We start from the raw sequence: 23,518 nt of genomic DNA, 5'->3' as shown, positions 1-23,518 counted from the left end.
TCCTATCGCTCTGTCACTCCGCTCTCCTATCACTCAATCACTCCACTCTCCTGTCATTCCATCATTCCACTCTCCTATCACTCTATTACTCCAATCTGTAATCCCTCCGCCTTTCTACTCTCTTATCACTCCATCACTCCACTCTCCTGTCATTCCTTCATTCCACTCTCTCATCATTCTTTCACTCCTTTCTCTTATCACTCTGTTATTCCACTGTCCTATCGCTCCGTCACTCCACTCTCCTCTCACTCCGTCACTCCACTCTCCTCTCACTCCATCACTCCACTCTCCTCTCACTCCATCACTCCACTCTCCTCTCACTCCTTCACTCCACTCTCCTATCACTCTGTCACACCACTCTCCTATCACTCTGTCACACCACTCTCCTATCACTCTGTCACTCCACTCTCCTATATCTCTGTCAATACACTCTACGATCACTCTGTCACTCCACTCTCCTATATCTCTGTCAATACACTCTACGATCACTCTGTCACTCCACTCTCCTATCACTCCGTCACTCCAATGTCCTATCACTCCGTCACTCCACTCTCCTCTCACTCCATCACTCCACTCTCCTCTCACTCCGCCACTCCACTCTCCTATCACTCTGTCACTCCACTCTCCGATCAATCTGACACTCCACTCTCCTATCACTCTGTCCCTCCACTCTCCTATCACTCCTTCATTCCAATCTCCCATCACTCCTTCACTCCACTCTCCTATCACTCTGTCACTCCACACTCATATCACTCTGTCACTCCACTCTCCTATCACTCTGTCACTCCACTCTCCTATCACTCTGTCACTCTACTCTCCTATCACTCTGTCACTCCACTCTCCTGTTACTCTGTCACTCAACTCTCCTATCAATCTGTCAATCCACTCCCCTATCACTCTGTCACTCCACTCCACTGGCACTCTGTCACTCCACTCTCCTATCACTCTGTCACTCTACTCTCCTATCACTCTGTCACTCCACTCTCCTGTCACTCTGTCACTCCACTCTCCTGTTACTCTGTCACTCAACTCTCCTATCACTCTGCCAATCCACTCCCCTATCACTCTGTCACTCCACTCCACTGGCACTCTGTCACTCCACTCTTCTATCGCTCTGTCATTCCACTGTCCTATCACTCTATCACTCCACTCTCCTATCACTCAGTCACTCCACTCTCTTATCACTCTCTCACTCCACACTTTTATTATGTCTTATCACTCTGTCACTCCTACTCTCCTATCGCTCTTTCACTCCTACTCACCTATCGCTCTGCCACTCCTACTCTCCTATCGCTCTGTCACTGCTACTCTCCTATCGCTCTGTCACTCCGCTCTCCTATCACTCAATCACTCCACTCTCCTGTCATTCCATCATTCCACTCTCCTATCACTCTATTACTCCAATCTGTAATCCCTCCGCCTTTCTACTCTCTTATCACTCCATCACTCCACTCTCCTGTCATTCCTTCATTCCACTCTCTCATCATTCTTTCACTCCTTTCTCTTATCACTCTGTTATTCCACTGTCCTATCGCTCCGTCACTCCACTCTCCTCTCACTCCGTCACTCCACTCTCCTCTCACTCCATCACTCCACTCTCCTCTCACTCTTTCACTCAACTCTCCTATCACTCTGTCACACCACTCTCCTATCACTCTGTCACACCACTCTCCTATCACTCTGTCACTCCACTCTCCTATATCTCTGTCAATACACTCTACGATCACTCTGTCACTCCACTCTCCTATCACTCCGTCACTCCAATGTCCTATCACTCCGTCACTCCACTCTCCTCTCACTCCATCACTCCACTCTCCTCTCACTCCGCCACTCCACTCTCCTATCACTCTGTCATTCCACTCTCCGATCAATCTGACACTCCACTCTCCTATCACTCTGTCCCTCCACTCTCCTATCACTCCTTCATTCCAATCTCCCATCACTCCTTCACTCCACTCTCATATCAAACCTTCACTCCACTCTCCTATCACTCTGTCACTCCACACTCATATCACTCTGTCACTCCACTCTCCTATCACTCTGTCACTCCACTCTCCTATCACTCTGTCACTCTACTCTCCTATCACTCTGTCACTCCACTCTCCTGTCACTCTGTTACTCCACTCTCCTGTCACTCTGTCACTCCACTCTCCTGTCACTCTGTCACTCAACTCTCCTATCACTCTGTCAATCCACTCCCCTATCACTCTGTCACTCCACTCCACTGGCACTCTGTCACTCCACTCTTCTATCGCTCTGTCATTCCACTCTCCTATCACTCTATCACTCCACTCTCCTTTCACTCTGTCACTCCACTCTCTTATCACTCTGTCACTCCACACTTTTATTATGTCTTATCACTCTGTCACTCCTACTCTCCTATCGCTCTTTCACTCCTACTCTCCTATCGCTCAGTCACTCCGACTCTCCTATCGCTCTGTCACTCCTACTCTCATATCTCTGTCACTCCTACTCACCTATCGCTCTGTCACTCCTATTCACCTATCGCTCTGTCAGTCCTACTCACCTATCGCTCTGTCACTCCGACTCTCCTATCGCTCTGTCACTCCTACTCTCCTATCGCCCTGTCACTCCACTCTCCTATCACTCAATCACTGCACTCTCCTGTCATTCCATCATTCCACTCTCCTATCACTCTATTACTCCAATCTGTAATCCCTCCGCCTTTCTATTCTCTTATCACTCCGTCACTCCACTCTCCTATCATTCCTTCATTCCACTCTCTCATCACTCTTTCACTCCTTTCTCTTATCACTCTATTATTCCACTGTCCTATCGTTCCGTCACTCCACTCTCCTCTCACTCTGTCACTCCACTCTCCTGTCACTCTGTCACTCAACTCTCCTTTCACTCTGTCAATCCAGTCTCCTATCACTCTGTCACTCCACTCCACTGGCACTCTGTCACTCCACTCTTCTATCGCTCTGTCATTCCACTCTCCTATCACTCTATCACTCCACTCTCCTATCACTCTGTCACTCCACTCTCTTATCAATCTGTCACTCCACACTTTTATTATGTCTTATCACTCTGTCACTCCTACTCTCCTATCGCTCTTTCACTCCGACTCTCCTATCGCTCTGTCACTCCGACTCCCCTACCGCTCTGTCACTCCTACTCTCCTATCTCTCTGTCACTCCTACTCACCTATCGCTCTGTCACTCCTACTCACCTATCGCTCTGTCAGTCCTACTCACCTATCGCTCTTTCACTCCTACTCTCCTATCGCTCTGTCACTCCTACTCGCCTATCGCTCTGTCACTCCACTCTCCTAACACTCAATCACTCCACTCTCCTGTCAATCCATCATTCCACTCTAGTATCACTCTATTACTCCAATCTGTAATCCCTCCTCCTTTCTACTCTCTTATCACTCCGTCACTCCAATCTCCTATCATTACTTCATTCCAATCTCCCATCACTCTTTCACTCCATTCACTTATCACTCTGCCATTCCACTGTCCTATCGCTCCGTCACTCCACTCTCCTCTCACTCCGTCACTCCACTCTCCTCTCACTCCATCACTCCACTCTCCTCTCACTCCATCACTGCACCCTCCTCTCACTCCATCACTCCACTCTCCTATCACTCTATCACACCACTTTCCTATCACTCTGTCACTCCACTCTCCTATATCTCTGTCAATCCACTCTCCTATCACTCTGTCACTCCACTCTCCTATCACTCCGTCACTCCAATGTCCTATCACTCCGTCACTCCACTCTCCTCTCACTCCATCACTCCACTCTCCTCTCACTCCGCCACTCCACTCTCCTATCACTCTGTCACTCCACTCTCCTATCAATCTGTCACTCCACTCTCCTATCACTCTGTCACTCCACTCCACTGGAACTCTGTCACGTCACTCTTCTATCGCTCTGTCATTCCACTGTCCTATCACTCTGTCACTCCACTCTCCTATCAATCTGTCACTCCACAATCCTATCACTCTGTCACTCCACTCTCCTATCACTCTGTCACTCTACTCTCCTATCACTCTGTCACTCCACTCTCCTGTCACTCTGTTACTCCACTCTCCTGTCACTCTGTCACTCCACTCTCCTGTTACTCTGTCACTCAACTCTCCTATCACTCTGCCAATCCACTCCCCTATCACTCTGTCACTCCACTCCACTGGCACTCTGTCACTCCACTCTTCTATCGCTCTGTCATTCCACTGTCCTATCACTCTATCACTCCACTCTCCTATCACTCAGTCACTCCACTCTCTTATCACTCTCTCACTCCACACTTTTATTATGTCTTATCACTCTGTCACTCCTACTCTCCTATCGCTCTTTCACTCCTACTCTCCTATCGCTCTGTCACTCCTACTCTCCTATCGCTCTGTCACTCCTACTCACGTATCGCTCTGTCACTCCTACTCACCTATCGCTCTGTCAGTCCTACTCACCTATCGCTCTGCCACTCCTACTCTCCTATCGCTCTGTCACTGCTACTCTCCTATCGCTCTGTCACTCCGCTCTCCTATCACTCAATCACTCCACTCTCCTGTCATTCCATCATTCCACTCTCCTATCATTCTATTACTCCAATCTGTAATCCCTCCGCCTTTCTACTCTCTTATCACTCCATCACTCCACTCTCCTGTCATTCCTTCATTCCACTCTCTCATCATTCTTTCACTCCTTTCTCTTATCACTCTGTTATTCCACTGTCCTATCGCTCCGTCACTCCACTCTCCTCTCACTCCGTCACTCCACTCTCCTCTCACTCCATCACTCCACTCTCCTCTCACTCTTTCACTCAACTCTCCTATCACTCTTTCAATCCACTCTCCTATCACTCTGTCACACCACTCTCCTATCACTCTGTCACTCCACTCTCCTATATCTCTGTCAATACACTCTACGATCACTCTGTCACTCCACTCTCCTATCACACCGTCACTCCAATGTCCTATCACTCCGTCACTCCTCTCTCCTCTCACTCCATCACTCCACTCTCCTCTCACTCCGCCACTCCACTCTCCTATCACTCTGTCACTCCACTCTCCGATCAATCTGACACTCCACTCTCCGATCAATCTGACACTCCACTCTCCTATCACTCTGTCCCTCCACTCTCCTATCACTCCTTCATTCCAATCTCCCATCACTCCTTCACTCCACTCTCATATCAAACCTTCACTCCACTCTCCTATCACTCTGTCACTCCACACTCCTATCACTCTGTCACTCCACTCTCCTATCACTCTGTCAGTACACTCTCCTATCACTCTGTCACTCTACTCTCCTATCACTCTGTCACTCCACTCTCCTGTCACTCTGTTACTCCACTCTCCTCTCACTCTGTCACTCCACTCTCCTGTCACTCTGTCACTCAACTCTCCTATCACTCTGTCAATCCACTCCCCTATCACTCTGTCACTCCACTCCACTGGCACTCTGTCACTCCACTCTTCTATCGCTCTGTCATTCCACTCTCCTATCACTCTATCACTCCACTCTCCTATCACTCTGTCACTCCACTCTCTTATCACTCCGTCACTCCACACTTTTATTATGTCTTATCACTCTGTCACTCCTACTCTCCTATCACTCTTTCACTCCTACTCTCCTATCGCTCAGTCACTCCGACTCTCCTATCGCTCTGTCACTCCTACTCTCCTATCTCTGTCACTCCTACTCACCTATCGCTCTGTCACTCCTATTCACCTATCGCTCTGTCAGTCCTACTCACCTATCGCTCTGTCACTCCGACTCTCCTATCGCTCTGTCACTCCGACTCTCCTATCGCTCTGTCACTCCTACTCTCCTATCGCCCTGTCACTCCACTCTCCTATCACTCAATCACTGCACTCTCCTGTCATTCCATCATTCCACTCTCCTATCACTCTATTACTCCAATCTGTAATCCCTCCGCCTTTCTATTCTCTTATCACTCCGTCACTCCACTCTCCTATCATTCCTTCATTCCACTCTCTCATCACTCTTTCACTCCTTTCTCTTATCACTCTATTATTCCACTGTCCTATCGCTCCGTCACTCCACTCTCCTCTCACTCTGTCACTCCACTCTCCTGTCACTCCATCACTCCACTCTCCTTTCACTCTGTCAATCCAGTCTCCTATCACTCTGTCACTCCACTCCACTGGCACTCAGTCACACCACTCTCCTATCACTCTGTCACTCCACTCTCCTATATCTCTGTCAATCCACTCTCCTATCACTCTGTCACTCCACTCTCCTATCACTCCGTCACTCCAATGTCCTATCACTCCGTCACTCCACTCTCCTCTCACAACATCACTCCACTCTCCTCTCACTCCGCCACTCCACTCTCCTATCACTCTGTCACTCCACTCTCCTATCAATCTGTCACTCCACTCTCCTAACACTCTGTCACTCCACTCTCCTAACACTCCTTCATTCCAATCTCCCATCACTCCTTCATTCCAATCTCCCATCACTCCTTCACTCCACTCTCATATCACTCCTTCACTCCACTCTCCTATCACTCTTTCACTCCACTCTCCTATCACTCTGTCACTCCACTCGCCTATCACTCTGTCACCCCACTCTCCTATCACTCTGTCACTCCACTCTCCTATCACTCAGTCACTCCACTGTCCTATCACTCCGTCAGTCCACTCTCCTATCACTCGTTCACTCCACTCTCCTATCACTCTGTCACTCCACTCTCCTATCACTCTGTCACTCCACTCTCCTATCACTCTGTCACTCCACTCTCCTATCACTCTGTCACTCCACTATCCTATCACTCTGTCACTCCACTCTCTTATCACTCTGTCCCTCAACTCTCCTATCACTCTGTCTCTCCACTCTCCTATCACTCTGTCACTCCACTGTCCTATTACTCTATCAATCCACTCTTTTATAATGTCTTATCACTCTTTCACTCCTACTCTCCTATCGCTCTGTCATTCCAACTCTCCTATCGCTCTGTCACTCCTACACCCCTATCGCTCTGTCACTCCTACTCTCCTATCGCTCTGTCACTCCTACTCTCCTATCTCTCTGTCACTCCTACTCTCCTATCTCTCTGTCACTCCTACTCAGCTATCGCTCTGTCACTCCTACTCACCTATCGCTCTGTCACTCCTAGTCTCCTATCGCTCTGTCACTTCTACTCGCCTGTCACTCCTACTATCCTGTCACTCCTACTCTCCTATCACTCTGTCACTCCTACTCTCCTATCACTCTGTCACTCCTACTCTCCTATCACTCTGTCACTCCACTCTCATATCACACTATCACTCCACTCTCTTAACACTCTGTCACTCCACTCTCCTATCACTCTGTCACTCCACTCTCCTATCACGCTGTCACTCCACTCTCCTATCACTCTGTCACACCACTCTCAGATCACTCCTTCGCTCCACTCTCCTATCACTCTGTCACTCCTACTCGCCTATCGCTCTGTCACTCCTATTCTACTATCGCTGTCACTCCTACTCTCCTTTCACTCATACTCTCCTATCACTCTGTCACTCCACTCTCCTATCGCACTGTCACTCCACTCTCCTATCGCTCTGTCACTCCACTCTCCTATCGCTCGTTCACTCCAATCTCCTATCCCTCTGTCACTCCACTCTCCTACCGCTCTGTCACGCCACTCTCCTACCGCTCTGTCACGCCACTCTCCTTTCGCTCTGTCACTCCACTCTCCTATCGCTCTGTCACTCCACTCTCCTATCGCTTTTTCACTCCACTCTCCTATCGCTCGTTCACTCCAATCTCCTATCCCTCTGTCACTCCACTCTCCTATCACTCTGTCACTCCACTCTCTATCGCTCTGTCACAACACTCTGCTATCGCTCATTCACTCCACTCTTTTTTCATGTCTTATCACACTGTCACTCCTGCTCTCCTATCGCTCTGTCACTCCACTCTTTTATAATGTCTTGTCACTCTGTCACTTTAACTCTCCTATCGCTCTGTCACTCCTACTCACCTATCGCTGTGTTACTCCTATTCTCCAATCGCTCTGTCACTCCTACTCTCCTATCGCTCTGTCACTCCTACTCTCCTATCGCTCTGTCACTCATACTCACCTATCGCTCTGTCACTCCTACTCCCCTAATGCTCTGTCACTCCTACTCACCTATCGCTCTGTCACTCCTACTCTCTTATCGCTCTGTCACTCCTACTCTCCTGTCACTCCTCCTCTCATATCATTCCTCCTCTCCTATCACTCCTCCTCTCCTCTCACTCTGTCACTCCACTCTCCTATCACTCTGTCACTCCACTCTCATATCACTCTGTCACTCCACTCTCATATCACTCTGTCACTCCACTCTCATATCACTCTGTCACTCCACTTTCCTAACAATCTGTCACTCCACTCTTCTAACATTCTGTCACTCCACTCTCCTAACACTCTGTCACTCCACTCTTTTATAATGTCTTATCACTCTGTCACTGCTACTCTCCTATCACTCTGTCACTCCACTCTCCTATCACGTTGTCACTCCTCTCTTTTATAATGTCTTATCACTCTGTCACTCCTACTCTCCTATCACTTTGTCACTCCACTCTCCTTTCACTCTGTCACTCTACTCTCCTATCACTCTGTCACTCCACTCTCCTGTCACTCTGTTACTCCACTCTCCTGTCACTCTGTCACTCCACTCTCCTGTCACTCTGTCACTCAACTCTCCTATCACTCTGTCAATCCACTCTCCTATCACTCTGTCACTCCACTCCACTGGCACTCTGTCACTCCACTCTTCTATCGCTCTATCACTCCACTCTCCTATCACTCTGTCACTCCACTCTCTTTTCACTCTGTCACTCCTATTCTCCAATCGCTCTGTCACTCCTACTCTCCTATCGCTCTGTCACTCCTACTCACCTATCGCTGTGTTACTCCTATTCTCCAATCGCTCTGTCACTCCTACTCTCCTATCGCTCTGTCACTCCTACTCTCCTATCGCTCTGTCACTCATACTCACCTATCGCTCTGTCACTCCTACTCCCCTAATGCTCTGTCACTCCTACTCACCTATCGCTCTGTCACTCCTACTCTCTTATCGCTCTGTCACTCCTACTCTCCTGTCACTCCTCCTCTCATATCATTCCTCCTCTCCTATCACTCCTCCTCTCCTCTCACTCTGTCACTCCACTCTCCTATCACTCTGTCACTCCACTCTCATATCACTCTGTCACTCCACTCTCCTAACAATCTGTCACTCCACTCTTCTAACATTCTGTCACTCCACTCTCCTAACACTCTGTCACTCCACTCTTTTATAATGTCTTATCACTCTGTCACTGCTACTCTCCTATCACTCTGTCACTCCACTCTCCTATCACGGTGTCACTCCTCTCTTTTATAATGTCTTATCACTCTGTCACTCCTACTCTCCTATCACTTTGTCACTCCACTCTCCTTTCACTCTGTCACTCTACTCTCCTATCACTCTGTCACTCCACTCTCCTGTCACTCTGTTACTCCACTCTCCTGTCACTCTGTCACTCCACTCTCCTGTCACTCTGTCACTCAACTCTCCTATCACTCTGTCAATCCACTCTCCTATCACTCTGTCACTCCACTCCACTGGCACTCTGTCACTCCACTCTTCTATCGCTCTATCATTCCACTCTCCTATCACTCTATCACTCCACTCTCCTATCACTCTGTCACTCCACTCTCTTTTCACTCTGTCACTCCTATTCTCCAATCGCTCTGTCACTCCTACTCTCCTATCGCTCTGTCACTCCTACTCTCCTATCGCTCTGTCACTCATACTCACCTATCGCTCTGTCACTCCTACTCCCCTAATGCTCTGTCACTCCTACTCACCTATCGCTCTGTCACTCCTACTCTCTTATCGCTCTGTCACTCCTACTCTCCTGTCACTCCTCCTCTCATATCATTCCTCCTCTCCTATCACTCCTCCTCTCCTCTCACTCTGTCACTCCACTCTCCTATCACTCTGTCACTCCACTCTCATATCACTCTGTCACTCCACTCTCCTAACAATCTGTCACTCCACTCTTCTAACATTCTGTCACTCCACTCTCCTAACACTCTGTCACTCCACTCTTTTATAATGTCTTATCACTCTGTCACTGCTACTCTCCTATCACTCTGTCACTCCACTCTCCTATCACGTTGTCACTCCTCTCTTTTATAATGTCTTATCACTCTGTCACTCCTACTCTCCTATCACTTTGTCACTCCACTCTCCTTTCACTCTGTCACTCTACTCTCCTATCACTCTGTCACTCCACTCTCCTGTCACTCTGTTACTCCACTCTCCTGTCACGCTGTCACTCCACTCTCCTGTCACTCTGTCACTCAACTCTCCTATCACTCTGTCAATCCACTCTCCTATCACTCTGTCACTCCACTCCACTGGCACTCTGTCACTCCACTCTTCTATCGCTCTATCATTCCACTCTCCTATCACTCTATCACTCCACTCTCCTATCACTCTGTCACTCCACTCTCTTTTCACTCTGTCACTCCTACTCTCCTATCGCTCTTTCACTCCTACTCTCCTATCGCTCTGTCACTCCGACTCTCCTATCGCTCTGTCACTCCGACTCTCCTATCTCTCTGTCATTCCTACTCTCCTATCTCTCTGTCACTCCTACTCACCTATCGCTCTGTCACTCCTACTCACCTATCGCTCTGTCAGTCCTACTCACCTATCGCTCTGTCAGTCCTACTCTCCTATCGCTCTGTAACTCCTACTCTCCTATCGCTCTGTCACTCCACTCTCCTAACACTCAATCACTCCACTCTCCTGTCATTCCATCATTCCACTCTAGTATCACTCTATTACTCCAATCTGTAATCCCTCCGCCTTTCTACTCTCTTATCACTCCGTCACTCCACTCTCCTATCATGACTTCATTCCACTCTCTCATCACTCTTTCACTCCTTTCTCTTATCACTCTGTTATTCCACTGTCCAATCGCTCCGTCACTCCACTCTCCTCTCACTCCGTCACTCCACTCTCCTCTCACTCCATCACTCCACTCTCCTCTCACTCCATCACTCCACTCTCCTATCACTCTGTCACACCACTCTCCTATATCTCTGTCAATCCACTCTCCTATCACTCTGTCACTCCACTCTCCTATCACTCCGTCACTCCACTCTCCTATCACTCCGTCACTCCACTCTCCTCTCACTCCATCACTCCACTCTCCTCTCACTCCGCCACTCCACTCTCCTATCACTCCGTCACTCCACTCTCCTATCACTCTGTCACTCCACTCTCCTATCACTCTGTCACTCCACTCTCCTATCACTCCTTCATTCCAATCTCCCATCACTCCTTCATTCCAATCTCCCATCACTCCTTCATTCCACTCTCATATCACTCCTTCACTCCACTCACCTGTCACTCTGTCACTCCACTCTCCTATCACTCTGTCACTCCACTCCCCTATCACTCTGTCACTCCACTGTCCTATCACTCTGTCACTCCACTCCCCTATCACTCTGTCACTCCACTCTCCTATCACTCTGTCATTCCGCTCTGCTATCACTCTGTCCCTCCACTCTTCTATCACTCTGTCACTCCACTCTCCTATCACTCTGTCACTCCACTCTTTTATCATGCTTATCACTCTGTCACTCCTACTCTCCTATCGCTCTTTCACTCCTACTCTCCTATCACTCTATTACTCCACTCTGTAATCCCTCCTTCTTTCCACTCTCTTATCACTCCATCACTGCACTCTCCTATCATTCCTACATTCCACTCTCCCATCACTCTTTCACTCCTTTCCATTCTCACTCAGTTATTCCACTGTCCTATCGCTCCGTCTCTCCACTCTCCTCTCACTCCGTCAATCTACTCTCCTCTCACTCCATCACTCCACACTCCTCTCCATCCATCACTCCACTCTCCTATCACTCTTTCACTCCACTCTCCTATCACTCTGTCACTCCACTCTCCTATCACTCTGTCACTCCACTCTCCTATCACTCAGTCACTCCACTCTCCTATCACTCAGTCACTCCACTGTCCTGTCACTCCGTCAGTCCACTCTCCTATCAATCGTTCACTCCACTCTCCTCTCACTCTCTCACTCCACGCTCCTCTCACTCTGTCTATCCACTCCCCTCTCACTCTGTCACTCCACTCTCCTCTCACTCTGTCAATCCACTCTCCTCTCACTCTCTCAAACCACTCTCCTCTCACTCTGTCACTCCACTCTTTTATACTGTCTTATCACTCTGTCACTCCTACTCTCCTATCACTCTGTCACTCCTACTCTCCTATCGCTCTGTCACTCCTACTCACCTATCATTCTGTCACTCCTACTCACCTATCACTCTGTCACTCCTACTCACCTATCGCTCTGTCACTCCTACTATCCTATCTCGCTGTCACTCCTACTCACCTATCGCTCTGTCACTCCTACTCACCTATCGCTCTGTCAGTCCTACTCACCTATCGCTCTGTCACTCCTACTCTCCTATCGCTCTGTAACTCCTACTCTCCTATCGCTCTGTCACTCCACTCTCCTAACACTCAATCACTCCACTCTCCTGTCATTCCATCATTCCACTCTAGTATCACTCTATTACTCCAATCTGTAATCCCTCCGCCTTTCTACTCTCTTATCACTCCGTCACTCCACTCTCCTATCATGACTTCATTCCACTCTCTCATCACTCTTTCACTCCTTTCTCTTATCACTCTGTTATTCCACTGTCCTATCGCTCCGTCACTCCACTCTCCTCTCACTCTGTCACTCCACTCTCCTCTCACTCCATCACTCCACTCTCCTCTCACTCCATCACTCCACTCTCCTATCACTCTGTCACTCCACTCGCCTATCACTCTGTCACCCCACTCTCCTATTACTCTGTCACTCCACTCTCCTATCACTCAGTCACTCCACTGTCCTATCACTCCGTCAGTCCACTCTCCTATCACTCGTTCACTCCACTCTCCTATCACCCTGTCACTCCACTCTCCTATCACTCTGTCACTCCACTCTCCTATCACTCTGTCACTCCACTCTCCTATCACTCTGTCACTCCACTCTCCTATCACTCTGTCACTCCACTCTCTTATCACTCTGTCCCTCAACTCTCCTATCACTCTGTCTCTCCACTCTCCTATCACTCTGTCACTCCACTGTCCTATTACTCTATCAATCCACTCTTTTATAATGTCTTATCACTCTTTCACTCCTACTCTCCTATCGCTCTGTCATTCCAACTCTCCTATCGCTCTGTCACTCCTACACCCCTATCGCTCTGTCACTCCTACTCTCCTATCGCTCTGTCACTCCTACTCTCCTAACTCTCTGTCACTCCTACTCTCCTAACTCTCTGTCACTCCTACTCAGCTATCGCTCTGTCACTCCTACTCACCTATCGCTCTGTCACTCCTAGTGTCCTATCGCTCTGTCACTTCTACTCGCCTGTCACTCCTACTATCCTGTCACTCCTACTCTCCTATCACTCTGTCACTCCTACTCTCCTATCACTCTGTCACTCCTACTCTCCTATCACTCTGTCACTCCACTCTCATATCACACTATCACTCCACTCTCTTAACACTCTGTCACTCCACTCTCCTATCACTCTGTCACTCCACTCTCCTATCACGCTGTCACTCCAATGTCCTATCACTCTGTCACTCCACTCTCCTATCACGCTGTCACTCCACTCTCCTATCACTCTGTCACACCACTCTCAGATCACTCCTTCGCTCCACTCTCCTATCACTCTGTCACTCCTACTCGCCTATCGCTCTGTCACTCCTACTCTACTATCGCTGTCACTCCTACTCTCCTTTCACTCATACTCTCCTATCACTCTGTCACTCCACTCTCCTATCGCACTGTCACTCCACTCTCCTATCGCTCTGTCACTCCACTCTCCTACCGCTCTGTCACGCCACTCTCCTACCGCTCTGTCACGCCACTCTCCTACCGCTCTGTCACTCCACTCTCCTATCGCTCTGTCACTCCACTCTCCTATCGCTTTGTCACTCCACTCTCCTATCGCTCGTTCACTCCAATCTCCTATCCCTCTGTCACTCCACTCTCCTATCACTGTGTCACTCCACTCTCTATCGCTCTGTCACAACACTCTGCTATCGCTCATTCACTCCACTCTTTTTTCATGTCTTATCACTCTGTCACTCCTGCTCTCCTATCGCTCTGTCACTCCACTCTTTTATAATGTCTTATCACTCTGTCACTTTAACTCTCCTATCGCTCTGTCACTCCTACTCACCTATCGCTGTGTTACTCCTATTCTCCAATCGCTCTGTCACTCCTACTCTCCTATCGCTCTGTCACTCCTACTCACCTATCGCTCTGTCACTCCTACTCTCTTATCGCTCTGTCACTCCTAATCTCCTGTCACTCCTCCTCTCATATCATTCCTCCTCTCCTATCACTCCTCCTCTCCTCTCACTCTGTCACTCCACTCTCCTATCACTCTGTCACTCCACTCTCATATCACTCTGTCACTCCACTCTCCAAACAATCTGTCACTCCACTCTCCTAACATTCTGTCACTCCACTCTCCTAACACTCTGTCACTCCACTCTCCTAACACTCTGTCACTCCACTCTCCTAACACTCTGTCACTCCACTCTTTTATAATGTCTTATCACTCTGTCACTGCTACTCTCCTATCACTCTGTCACTCCACTCTCCTATCACGTTGTCACTCCTCTCTTTTATAATGTCTTATCACTCTGTCACTCCTACTCTCCTATCACTTTGTCACTCCACTCTCCTTTCACTCTGTCACTCTACTCTCCTATCACTCTGTCACTCCACTCTCCTGTCACTCTGTTACTCCACTCTCCTGTCACTCTGTCACTCCACTCTCCTGTCACTCTGTCACTCAACTCTCCTATCACTCTGTCAATCCACTCTCCTATCACTCTGTCACTCCACTCCACTGGCACTCTGTCACTCCACTCTTCTATCGCTCTATCATTCCACTCTCCTATCACTCTATCACTCCACTCTCCTATCACTCTGTCACTCCACTCTCTTATCACTCTGTCACTCCTACTCTCCTATCGCTCTTTCACTCCTACTCTCCTATCGCTCTGTCACTCCGACTCTCCTATCGCTCTGTCACTCCTACTCTCCTATCTCTCTGTCATTCCTACTCTCCTATCTCTCTGTCACTCCTACTCACCTATCGCTCTGTCACTCCTACTCACCTATCGCTCTGTCAGTCCTACTCACCTATCGCTCTGTCACTCCTACTCTCCTATCGCTCTGTAACTCCTACTCTCCTATCGCTCTGTCACTCCACTCTCCTAACACTCAATCACTCCACTCTCCTGTCATTCCATCATTCCACTCTAGTATCACTCTATTACTCCAATCTGTAATCCCTCCGCCTTTCTACTCTCTTATCACTCCGTCACTCCACTCTCCTATCATGACTTCATTCCACTCTCTCATCACTCTTTCACTCCTTTCTCTTATCACTCTGTTATCCCACTGTCCTATCGCTCCGTCACTCCACTCTCCTCTCACTCCGTCACTCCACTCTCCTCTCACTCCATCACTCCACTCTCCTCTCACTCCATCACTCCACTCTCCTATCACTCTGTCACACCACTCTCCTATCACTCTGTCACACCACTCTCCTATATCTCTGTCAATCCACTCTCCTATCACTCTGTCACTCCACTCTCCTATCACTCCGTCACTCCAATGTCCTATCACTCCGTCACTCCACTCTCCTCTCACTCCATCACTCCACTCTCCTCTCACTCCGCCACTCCACTCTCCTATCACTCTGTCACTCCACTCTCCTATCACTCTGTCACTCCACTCTCCTATCACTCCTTCATTCCAATCTCCCATCACTCCTTCATTCCAATCTCCCATCACTCCTTCATTCCACTCTCATATCACTCCTTCACTCCACTCACCTGTCACTCTGTCACTCCACTCTCCTATCACTCTGTCACTCCACTCCCCTATCACTCTGTCACTCCACTCCCCTATCACTCTGTCACTCCACTCTCCTATCACTCTGTCACTCCACTCTTTTATCATGCTTATCACTCTGTCACTCCTACTCTCCTATCGCTCTTTCACTCCTACTCTCCTATCACTCTATTACTCCACTCTGTAATCCCTCCTTCTTTCCACTCTCTTATCACTCCATCACTGCACTCTCCTATCATTCCTACATTCCACTCTCCCATCACTCTTTCACTCCTTTCCATTCTCACTCAGTTATTCCACTGTTCTATCGCTCCGTCTCTCCACTCTCCTCTCACTCCGTCAATCTACTCTCCTCTCACTCCATCACTCCACACTCCTCTCCCTCCGTCACTCCACTCTCCTATCACTCTTTCACTCCAATCTCCTATCACTCTGTCACTCCACTCTCCTATCACTCTGTCACTCCACTCTCCTATCACTCAATCACTCCACTCTCCTATCACTCAGTCACTCCACTGTCCTGTCACTCCGTCAGTCCACTCTCCTATCACTCGTTCACTCCACTCTCATCTCACTCTCTCACTCCACGCTCCTCTCACTCTGTCTATCCACTCCCCTCTCACTCTGTCACTCCACTCTCCTCTCACTCTGTCAATCCACTCTCCTCTCACTCTCTCAAACCACTCTCCTCTCACTCTGTCACTCCACTCTTTTATACTGTCTTATCACTCTGTCACTCCTACTCTCCTATCACTCTGTCACTCCTACTCTCCTATCGCTCTGTCAATCCTACTCACCTATCACTCTGTCACTCCTACTCACCTATCACTCTGTCACTCCTACTCACCTATCGCTCTGTCACTCCTACTATCCTATCTCGCTGTCACTCCACTCTCCGATCACTCTATCACTCCACTCTCCTCTCACTCTGTCACTCCACTCTCCTATCACTCTGTCACTCCACTCTTTTATAATGTCTTATCACTCTGTCACTCCTACTCTCCTTTCGCTCTGTCACTCCTACTCACCTATTGCTCTGTCACTCCTACTCACCTATCGCTCTGTCACTCCTACTCTCCTATCTCTCTGTCACTCCTACTCTCCTATCACTCTGTCACTCCTAGTCTCCTATCGCTCTGTCACTTCTACTCGCCTGTCAATCCTACTCTCCTGTCACTCCTCCTCTCCTATCACTCTGTCACTCCTACTCTCCTATCACTCTGTCACTCCTACTCTCCTATCACTCTGTCACTCCACTCTCATATCACACTATCACTCCACACTCTTAAAACCCTGTCACTCCACTCTCCTATCACTCTGTCACTCCACTCTCCTATCACGCTGTCACTCCACTCTCCTATCACGCTGTCACTCCACTCTCCTATCACTCTGTCACTCCACTCTCCTTCACTCTGTCACTCCTCCATTTTATAATGTCTTATCACTCTGTCACTGCTACTCTCCTATCACCCTGTCACTCCACTCTCCTATCACTCTGTCACTCCACTCTCCTATCACGCTGTCACTCCACTCTCCTATCACTCTGTCACTCCTACTCTCCTATCACTCTGTCACTCCACTCTCATATCACACTATCACTCCACACTCTTAACACCCTGTCACTCCACTCTCCTATCACGCTGTCACTCCACTCTCCTATCACTCTGTCACTCCACTCTCCTATCACTCTGTCACTCCACTCTCCTTCACTCTGTCACTCCTCCATTTTATAATGTCTTATCTCTCTTTCACTGCTACTCTCCTATCACTCTGTCACTCCACTCTCCTATATCTCTGTCAATCCACTCTCCTATCACTCTGTCACTCCACTCTCCTATCACTCGGTCACTCCAATGTCCTATCACTCCGTCACTCCACTCTCCTCTCACTCCATCACTCCACTCTCCTCTCACTCCGCCACTCCACTCTCCTATCACTCTGTCACTCCACTCTCCTATCAATCTGTCACTCCACTCGCCTATCACTCTGTCACTCCACTCTCCTATCACTCTTTCATTCCAATCTCCCATCACTCCTTCACTCCACTCTCATATCACTCCTTCACTCCACTCTCCTATCGCTCTGTCACTCCACTCTCCTATCGCTCTGTCACTCCACTCTCCTATCGCTCTGTCACTCCACTCTCCTATCGCTCTGTCACTCCACTCTCCTATCGCTCTGTCACTCCACTCTCCTATCGCTCTGTCACTCCTACTCACCTATCGCTCTGTCACTCCACTCTCCAATCACTCTGTCACTCCACACTCCTATCACTCTGTCACTCCACTCTCCTATCACTCTGTCACTCCACTCTCCTGTCACTCTGTCACTCCACTCTCCTGTCACTCTGTCACTCCACTCTCCTGTCACTCTGTCACTCCACTCTCCTGTCACTCTGTCACTCCACTCTCCTGTCACTCTGTCACTCCACTCTCCTGTCACTCTGTCACTCCACTCTCCTATCACGCTGTCAATCCACTCCCCTATCACTCTGTCACTCCACTCCCCTATCACACTGTCACTCCACTCTCCTATCAGTCTGTCACTCCACTCTTTTATCATGCTTATCACTCTGTCACTCCTACTCACCTATCGCTCTGTCACTCCTACTCTCTTATCGCTCTGTCACTCCTTCTCTCCTTTCACTCCTCCTCTCATATCATTCCTCTTCTCCTATCACTCCTCCTCTCCTCTCACTCTGTCACTCCACTCTCCTATCACTCTGTCACTCCACTCTCATATCACTCTGTCACTCCACTCTCCTAACATTCTGTCACTCCACTCTCCTAACACTCTGTCACTCCACTCTTTTATAATGTCTTATCACTCTGTCACTGCTACTCTCCTATCACTCTGTCACTCCACTCTCCTATCTCGTTGTCACTCCTCTCTTTTATAATGCCTTATCACTCTGTCACTCCACTCTCCTATCACTCTGTCACTCCACTCTCATATCACTCTGTCACTCCACTCTCCTAACATTCTGTCACTCCACTCTCCTATCACGCTGTCACTCCACTCTCCTATCACGCTGTCACTCCACTCTCCTATCACTCTGTCACTCCACTCTCCTTCACTCTGTCACTCCTCCATTTTATAATGTCTTATCACTCTGTCACTGCTACTCTCCTATGACCCTGTCACTCAACTCTCCTATCACTCTGTCACTCCACTCTCCTATCACGCTGTCACTCCACTCTCCTATCACTCTGTCACTCCTACTCTCCTATCACTCTGTCACTCCACTCTCATATCACACTATCACTCCACACTCTTAACACCCTGTCACTCCACTCTCCTATCACGCTGTCACTCCACTCTCCTATCACTCTGTCACTCCACTCTCCTATCACTCTGTCACTCCACTCTCCTTCACTCTGTCACTCCTCCATTTTATAATGTCTTATCTCTCTTTCACTGCTACTCTCCTATCACTCTGTCACTCCACTCTCCTATATCTCTGTCAATCCACTCTCCTATCACTCTGTCACTCCACTCTCCTATCACTCCGTCACTCCAATGTCCTATCACTCCGTCACTCCACTCTCCTCTCACTCCATCACTCCACTCTCCTCTCACTCCGCCACTCCCCTCTCCTATCACTCTGTCACTCCACTCTCCTATCAATCTGTCACTCCACTCGCCTATCACTCTGTCACTCCACTCTCCTATCACTCTTTCATTCCAATCTCCCATCACTCCTTCACTCCACTCTCATATCACTCCTTCACTCCACTCTCCTATCGCTCTGTCACTCCACTCTCCTATCGCTCTGTCACTCCACTCTCCTATCGCTCTGTCACTCCACTCTCCTATCGCTCTGTCACTCCACTCTCCTATCGCTCTGTCACTCCACTCTCCTATCGCTCTGTCACTCCACTCTCCTATCGCTCTGTCACTCCTACTCACCTATCGCTCTGTCACTCCACTCTCCAATCACTGTCACTCCACACTCCTATCACTCTGTCACTCCACTCTCCTATCACTCTGTCACTCCACTCTCCTGTCACTCTGTCACTCCACTCTCCTGTCACTCTGTCACTCCACTCTCCTGTCACTCTGTCACTCCACTCTCCTGTAACTCTGTCACTCCACTCTCCTGTCACTCTGTCACTCCACTCTCCTGTCACTCTGTCACTCCACTCTCCTATCACGCTGTCAATCCACTCCCCTATCACTCTGTCACTCCACTCCCCTATCACACTGTCACTCCACTCTCCTATCAGTCTGTCACTCCACTCTTTTATCATGCTTATCACTCTGTCACTCCTACTCACCTATCGCTCTGTCACTCCTACTCTCTTATCGCTCTGTCACTCCTTCTCTCCTTTCACTCCTCCTCTCATATCATTCCTCCTCTCCTATCACTCCTCCTCTCCTCTCACTCTGTCACTCCACTCTCCTATCACTCTGTCACTCCACTCTCATATCACTCTGTCACTCCACTCTCCTAACATTCTGTCACTCCACTCTCCTAACACTCTGTCACTCCACTCTTTTATAATGTCTTATCACTCTGTCACTGCTACTCTCCTATCACTCTGTCACTCCACTCTCCTATCTCGTTGTCACTCCTCTCTTTTATAATGCCTTATCACTCTGTCACTCCTACTCTCCTATCACTTTGTCACTCCACTCTCCTTTCACTCTGTCACTCTACTCTCCTATCACTCTGTCACTCCACTCTCCTGTCACTCTGTTACTCCACTCTCCTGTCACTCTGTCACTCCACTCTCCTGTCACTCTGTCACTCAACTCTCCTATCACTCTGTCAATCCACTCTCCTATCACTCTGTCACTCCACTCCACTGGCACTCTGTCACTCCACTCTTCTATCGCTCTATCATTCCACTCTCCTATCACTCTATCACTCCACTCTCCTATCACTCTGTCACTCCACTCTCTTATCACTCTGTCACTCCTACTCTCCTATCGCTCTTTCACTCCTACTCTCCTATCGCTCTGTCACTCCGACTCTCCTATCGCTCTGTCACTCCTACTCTCCTATCTCTCTGTCATTGATACTCTCCTATCTCTCTGTCACTCCTACTCACCTATCGCTCTGTCACTCCTACTCACCTATCGCTCTGTCAGTCCTACTCACCTATCGCTCTGTCACTCCTACTCTCCTATCGCTCTGTAACTCCTACTCTCCTATCGCTCTGTCACTCCACTCTCCTAACACTCAATCACTCCACTCTCCTGTCATTCCATCATTCCACTCTAGTATCACTCTATTACTCCAATCTGTAATCCCTCCGCCTTTCTACTCTCTTATCACTCCGTCACTCCACTCTCCTATCATGACTTCATTCCACTCTCTCATCACTCTTTCACTCCTTTCTCTTATCACTCTGTTATTCCACTGTCCTATCGCTCCGTCACTCCACTCTCCTCTCACTCCGTCACTCCACTCTCCTCTCACTCCATCACTCCACTCTCCTCTCACTCCATCACTCCACTCTCCTATCACTCTGTCACACCACTCTCCTATCACTCTGTCACACCACTCCCCTATATCTCTGTCAATCCACTCTCCTATCACTCTGTCACTCCACTCTCCTATCACTCCGTCACTCCAATGTCCTATCACTCCGTCACTCCACTCTCCTCTCACTCCATCACTCCACTCTCCTCTCACTCCGCCACTCCACTCTGCTATCACTCTGTCACTCCACTCTCCTATCAATCTGTCACTCCACTCTCCTATCACTCTGTCACTCCACTCTCCTATCACTCCTTCATTCCAATCTCCCATCACTCCTTCATTCCACTCTCATATCACTCCTTCACTCCACTCACCTGTCACTCTGTCACTCCACTCTCCTATCACTCTGTCACTCCACTCCCCTATCACTCTGTCACTCCACTCCCCTATCACTCTGTCACTCCACTCCCCTATCACTCTGTCACTCCACTCCCCTATCACTCTGTCACTCCACTCCCCTATCACTCTGTCACTCCACTCTCCAATCACTCAGTCACTCCACTCTCCTATCACTCAGTCACTCCACTCTCCTATCACTCAGTCACTCCACTGTCCTATCACTCCGTCAGTCCACTCTCCTATCACTCGTTCACTCCACTCTCCTCTCACTCTCTCACTCCACGCTCCTCTCACTCTGTCTCTCCACTCCCCTCTCACTCTGTCACTCCATTCTCCTCTCACTCTGTCAATCCACTCTCCTCTCACTCTCTCAAACCACTCTCCTCTCACTCTGTCACTCCACTCTTTTATACTGTCTTATCACTCTGTCACTCCTACTCTCCTATCACTCTGTCACTCCTACTCTCCTATCGCTCTGTCACTCCTACTCACCTATCACTCTGTCACTCCTACTCACCTATCACTCTGTCACTCCTACTCACCTACCGCTCTGTCACTCCTACTATCCTATCTCGCTGTCACTCCACTCTCCTGTCACTCTGTCACTCCACTCTCCTATCACTCTGTCACTCCACTCTCCTATCATTCTGTCACTCCACTCTCCTATCACTCAGTCACTCCACTCTCCTATCACTCCATCACTACACTCTCCTATCACTCCGTCAGTCCACTCTCCTATCACTCATTCACTCCGCTCTCCTCTCACTCTCTCACTCCATGCTCCTCTCACTCTGTCACTCCACTCCCCTCTCACTCTGTCACTCCACTCTCCTATCACTCCATCACTCCACTCTCCTATCACTCTGTCACTCCACTCTCCTATCACTCTGTCACTCCACTCTCCTATCACTCTGTCACTCCACTCTCCTATCACTCTGTCACTCCACTCTCCTATCACTCTGTCACTCCACTCTCCTATCACTCTCTCACTCCACTCTCCTCTCACTCTGTCACTCCACTCCCCTCTCACTCTGTCAATCCACTCTCCTCTCACTCTGTCACTCCACTCTCCTATCACTCTGTCACTCCACTCTCCTCTCACTCTGTCACTCCACTATTTTATAATGTCTTATCACTCTGTCACTCCTACTCTCCTATGGGTCTGTCACTCCTACTCTCCTATCGCTCTGTCACTCCTACTCTCCTATCGCTCTGTCACTCCTACTCTCCTATCGCTCTGTCACTCCTACTCTCCTATTGCTCTGTCGCTCCTACTCTCCTATTACTCTATCAATCCACTCTTTTATAATGTCTTATCACTCTTTCACTCCTACTCTCCTATCGTTCTGTCATTCCTACTCTCCTATCGCTCTCTCACTCCTACTCTCCAATGGCTCTGTCACTCCAACTCTCCTATCGCTCTGTCACTCCTACTCTCCTATCGCTCTGTCACTCCTACTCTCCTATCGCTCTATCACTCCTACTCTCCTATCTCTCTGTCACTCCTACTCAGCTATCGCTCTGTCACTCCTACTCACCTATCGCTCTGTCACTGCTACACTCCTATCGCTCTGTCACTCCTACTCGCCTGTCAATCCTACTCTCCTATCACTCCTCCTCTCCTATCACTCTGTCACTCCTACTCTCCTATCACTCTGTCACTCCTACTCTCCTATCACTCTGTCACTCCACTCTCATATCACACTATCACTCCACACTCTTAACACCCTGTCACTCCACTCTCCTATCACTCTGTCACTCCACTCTCCTTCACTC

The sequence above is a fragment of the Carcharodon carcharias genome, chromosome 15, assembly GCF_017639515.1.
Source record: "Carcharodon carcharias isolate sCarCar2 chromosome 15, sCarCar2.pri, whole genome shotgun sequence".
Lineage (NCBI taxonomy): Eukaryota > Metazoa > Chordata > Chondrichthyes > Lamniformes > Lamnidae > Carcharodon > Carcharodon carcharias.
Note: the sequence above shows the minus strand (reverse complement) of the source record.